Here is a 5,733-nt window from a genome sequence, read left to right on the forward strand (position 1 = left end):
GCCCCGCCCCCAGGCCTGACCCTGGCGGGGAAAACCCTCGGCTCCGGGAGCAGAGCGCTGCCCATCCCCCACCCCGTTCCCACACTTCCAAGAGCTGAATCTTCCTTTCTGCGAGAGGGGACAGGTGACTGACTGGTCATCGACTGGCGGCGGAACAGCGCTGGAATCCTGCTGTCCGACCCCAGTCCTGGGTTCTTCCTCCACACCATGCTGGTACCACAGCCCAGAAAGGGTTAACTCGACTGCGAGGAATTAAGAGCTGCAGGGAGCTCTCTATAAATACAGTGTCGTGGGCGCCTGAGCCAACCGCAGGACAATTTCCACTGAGCTGGTTTTCCTCTTTTCCTTCCACCCACGGCCATCCGACGAGCCCTGCCCCCAGCCCCACCCCAGACTGCTGGCCGGACTTGGCTCCAACAGGCCTGACACCTAGTGGCCTTGGGCTCTGTCCTTACAGGGCCCCGCTCCAGCCTAGGAGGAGATGGGGGTCGGGCCTGTCTAGATTTTGCCGTGGTGCAGCCGATCCCTGCACCTGTTCTTGGATCTGTTCTTCCTCACAGGGACAGTGACAGCTAAAACGTAGGGAGGCTTTTGTGGGCCAGAGTTAGGTTAGGAGCTTTCCATGCTGGGCCTCTTTAATTTTCCGGACAGCCCCACCGGGTAGATAGTATTCCCATTTCACAGATGAGAAAACCAAGGCTCAGAGGGATGAAGGGACTCCAACCTTGTACTGCTGCCAGACTCACCACCAGTGCCAGTGGCAGTACTGGGCAGGGCTTGAGAAATGAGTATGAAAACATGTGTGTCTCTCTGCATGTGTTGCCACTGTTGTAAGCTCTTTACCATTTTATCTCATTTAATCTTCACAACAACTCATTGAGGTGAATACCATTATTATCCTCTTTTTTGCAGATCAGAAATAGGGAAATTAAGATACAAAGAGATTAAGTAATTTGGGGACACATAGCTATGAAGGGAGAAACCAGGATTTGCCCTCTGAATTTAAGTGTGCATATGGTATATGGGTAGGGGTAGTGGTGCATGGGTGTGTGTATTTGTGGGGGTTTTTTGTCTTTTTTTTTTTTTTTTTGAGACAGAATCTGACTCTGGAGTGCAGTGGCGCCATCTCGGCTCATTGTAACCTCCGCCTCCCGAGTTCAAGCGATTCCCCTGCCTCAGCCTCCTGAGTAGCTAGGATTACAGGTGCGCACCACCACATCCAGCTAATTTTTGTATTTTTAGCAGAGACAGGGTTTCACCATTTTGGCCAGGATGGTCTCGATCTTTTGACCTCGTGATCCGCCCACCTTGGCCTCCCAAGTGTCAGGATTACAGGCATGAGCCACCACGCCCCACCAGGTGTGTATATTTGTGAACACATTCAAGCAACTCTGTATTTGAGTCTTCGTGCGTATGTGTTTTTGAATCACACAGCAGCTGTGTCTGTGTAACTGCCGACTGCTCCTAGGGATGGAAGCAGAGAGGCCCAGCTGTCTTGTCCCTGACGACCTCCAGGAACTCTGGAGAAATCCACGCTGCTCCCCGCTGCCCTGCCAGGTCCTATCCAGCCTCGTCCAGCCTGGGTCTGGCCTTACAGGTCTCAGGATGAGTAGCCTCCACTTGACCCAGCAACCTAGGAAAGAAGCATCACATGGAGAGGTGTGCCCGGGCTGAGGGAGCCAGGAGCCCTGCTGGAGGACCCCGGAGGTGGCGTTGAACAGATCTAGAGAAACTTACTTTGCTTCCCTTCACAAAGAGTCAGTCCTGTGCCTTGTGCCCTGCAGTGGTGACACTGGTCCTGTCCTAGGGGATTTATAATCTGGCATGACTCAGCCATGGTGGACAGTGAAGGAACATCACAGAGCAGTTTATAGTGTGTCTATGGGGGGAGATTTTAAAATAATCATTCAAGAGCAGAGGTCAGGAGGGAAGGAAAAGTGTATTGGCTCTCATCCCTGGAAGCAGCAGATTGAGAGGGCTCTGATCCCCTAGGAAGGGGAAACAGCTTGGGCAGGGCACAGATAGTATGTGTGTAGGACCAGCTCATCTGAGACTCAGACACTTGGATCTGGACACAGATAGCTAGAATAACCATCCCATCATTCAGGGGCCTCCTTGGTTCAGAGAATGTTTGTCTGATTGTCCCTGGGAACTCAGGAATGGGGCTGCTACACAGAGATTCCCATCAGAACCAGAAAAACTCAGGATGGAAGGTTGTCTTCATGCATTCTTTCTGGACAACAGCCTTACCCCTCTCACCTCTATCCCTCCCACCCCCCACCTCCCCACAACCTGCTTCCTGGGCCAGCACAGGAGTAGATGACTCAGAATGTGCTATCTCCAGTTTTGCTTCAAGTTCCCCAAGGAGGTCACAAACCAAACCCAAAAGACCCAGATTGGGACAAGTCTTATCCTACTTTTTATCTACCTACCATCCTGCAGGTTCCTCAAATTGAACATGTGCAAAATTGAACTATCACCTGTCCCCCAAACCTGTTTCCCCTTCTAGATATACAGTAAGGACTATGCTCAAAACCTGGACTCATCCCTCCCTCCCTCCCACTTCTTCCCCCTTCCTACTGCCAATATCAGAATATCTTAGGAATCCATCCCTTTTCTGAATACCCTACTGCCACCCCATCTTCATCTAAGCCCCCATCACTCCTCACTGGATTGCCTCTTAACGGATTCTGCTGACTTGACTCCTCAGTCCATAGCTGCCAGAGAGAGCCTTCTAAAGCGCAAATCCTCCCACAATGCCACAATGTATCTTGTCTACGTGAAGCCCTCCAGTGTTCTCATTTGCCCTTAGGCTGCTAGTTGTCCACTAAAAATCATTCTCTTCTTCTTCCTTACCAACAGAGTGTAGCATTTGTTCTAAGAAGTTCTATGCCTGGTTGAAAATACATGGGTTCTCCGATCCACTTGCAGCTAGAGGCAGTCACGTGACCCAGTGTGGCAAATGAGATGGAAATGAAACACTGATGGAGGCTTTGGGGAAAGCGTGTTACAGGAGCAGCCCTGAGCTATGGAAACCAGTCTGGTAGTTCCTCAAAAACATTAAAAATAGGCCAGGCACAGTGGCTCACACCTGTAATCCTAACACTCTGGGAGGCCAAGGCGGGCGGATCACCTGAGGTTGGGAGTTCAAGACCAGCCTGGCCAGCATGGTGAAACGCCATCTCTACTAAAAAAAAAAAAAAAAAAATTATCCAGGCATGGTGGCGCTCGCCTATAGTCCCAGCTACTCGGGAGGCTGAGGTAGGAGAATCACTTGAACCCAGGAGGCAGAGGTTGCAGTGGACTGAGATCATGCCACTGCACTCCAGCATGGGTGACAGAGTGAGACTCTGTCTCAAAAAAAAAAAAATTAAAAATAGAACTACTATATGATTCAGCAATTCCACTTATGGGCATACCCAAAAGAATTGAAAGCAGGGTCTCAAAGAGATATTCGTACACTCATATTCATAGTGGCATTACTCACAATAGGCAAAATGTAGAAGCAACCAAGTGTCTACATCTCCAGATGAATGGATAGGCAAATGTGGTGTATCCATACAATAGAATATTATAACTTTCCTCACAGCACAAATTATGACTGAAATTAGGAGACAACTTCCTTTTGCCTCCTTTGGCATACAAAAGGAAAAGTGTCTCGCTCATCTATTTAAATACACTTAAATAAAGCAAACTGTACAGTGTAAGCTATGGAGACATTTCGGTCTTTTTAGAGCAGCTGAGCAGTCCATCTCATAGAAAGCAGCTCAGAAACATTGCGATGCCTCTCCTAAGAATGATACTGAAAATGTATTCATTTTGACTGCTTCCTTAAGAAACAAAAATCAATTCTTGGCAGTGTCAGGGATTTAAGGCCCAAGTGGGGATTGGGGATTTTATCGAGGATCACTGTGATGCTGAGCCAACATCTTGGCACTGGCCTCCCTTCCCTCAGGCTGGGTGGTGCATATTACTTCCCAAGTTGTTTGCATTTTTAGGCCTCAAATCCTTGATGTCTTGGCAAAGGCCACCCACCCACACTCCACTCTGCCCACTCACTTAGGACTCATAGGGTGCCATCAGGAGCTGTTCCATCCAGCCTAAACTGAAGGCAACCACATTTCTCTCAAATGACTGAATCCGGTGCAAAATTGAATACGGTGCATAGCAACCACTGCAGGTTCCGGCTTCCTAGTTTCTTAGTCCTGGGAATTGAGTCTTGGAATAGGCTTCAAATGTCTAGAACCAACTAATTCCAGCTGGAAGCGTCTGGCAAGCAAAATAACAGGAGCAGCCTAATGAAAGAGGAACGGGTCCTCCAAGGAGGATCACCGGGGAACACTTCACAACCCTAAGGCCCTAATACATACACAACAACATAACGAAAGAGCTTCTACGCAGTCTTTTCTAACTATCTGCTTCTCTCTGACTCACCAGCCTCTGTTCTTCTTCCCTGTTCACCCTTTCCATTATCTGTTTTCCTCCTCGTCCCCAGTGAAACTGAACCATTCAATCCCCTTTCTCTTTCCAATTTCTTTACTATAACCTGGGCTGACAACACTCCCAATACCAGGAAGCCATTTCAGCGTTTGTGTCCTGCGGCTGGTGAGTTGGAAGGAAGGTGGGAGGTCCTCCACATAGGAGGGTTGGACAGAGTTTAAAAAACAAAACAACAGAACAAACTAAAAACAGCACCATGCTACCAGGGGAACTCTTCTATCTCATTGGGAGTTGTTTTTTATAATAGCTCTCACATGCAAATAACTGAACAGGCTCTGCCCTCGCGCTGACCTGAAAGTGAGCACCCTCTTTCAGTTTTGCATCATAGGTGCAGGCACCTCATGCTAGTCCTGGCCCTGCTCTTAGGCTTGCCCCAAGACAGGCTCAGAGAAGCAGGCACTGACCAGAACAACTAAAGGTTCCTGCTAGATGAATAAGATCAAGTGCCCCTCCTCACAAGTGCCCAGCCTCACAAGCCAGTGGTGATGGCCCTCTTAAGGAAGACAGTGGATAAACCACATGGAATCCAGAAATCTGAATTTCAATCCAGGTGCTTAATCCTTTTTTTTTTTTTTTTTTTTTTAAGAGATGGGGTCTTGTTCTGTCACTCAGGCTAGAGTACAGTAGTACAATCGTAGCTCACTGCAGCCTTGTATTCACCCCTGGGCACAAGAAATCCTCCTTCCTCAGCCTCCCTAGTAGCTAGGACTACAGGAGTAAGCCAGGTGCTGAATCTTAAGTGCTAATATTGCTGTTTTCAGAATTACAGGGTCTCTTTGTGGTATTTGTTTTCAGCTGGGCTTGTGACATTATGCCTAGATATCTTCAGGGCACCTTACCAAATGGACTCAAGGGAAGGTTTAACTGCCCCAATGGTGAGAACAGTTTATCCAATCTTCCTTAATGGAGCACTCTTAACCTGCAGTTCTTCATGTCAACCCTAATCCCTGAGGCAGGACAACCGACTGCAAATCCCCGCCCTTTTTCTCTCCCTGGCTTCTCTCAGTCCACTCTCCCTCTCTCCTGGAGATAGGCATTTTGCAGTGAAAGTGACCCTACTTGGCACCATGTCTTGGCTGCTGCTAGGTCTCCACTTGGGTTACTGGTGCTAGGGAAGAACCCAGTTCGAGACAAGCCAGGCCACGAAGCAGGATGGGTGAGTTGCAGCATCCTCAGTCAGTGACCAAGGCTCAGTTCTCTTCCAGTTTCCTTCCCACCCTGCTTCTGCCACCA

This window comes from Mandrillus leucophaeus, unplaced genomic scaffold, assembly GCF_000951045.1.
Source record: "Mandrillus leucophaeus isolate KB7577 unplaced genomic scaffold, Mleu.le_1.0 Scaffold789, whole genome shotgun sequence".
Lineage (NCBI taxonomy): Eukaryota > Metazoa > Chordata > Mammalia > Primates > Cercopithecidae > Mandrillus > Mandrillus leucophaeus.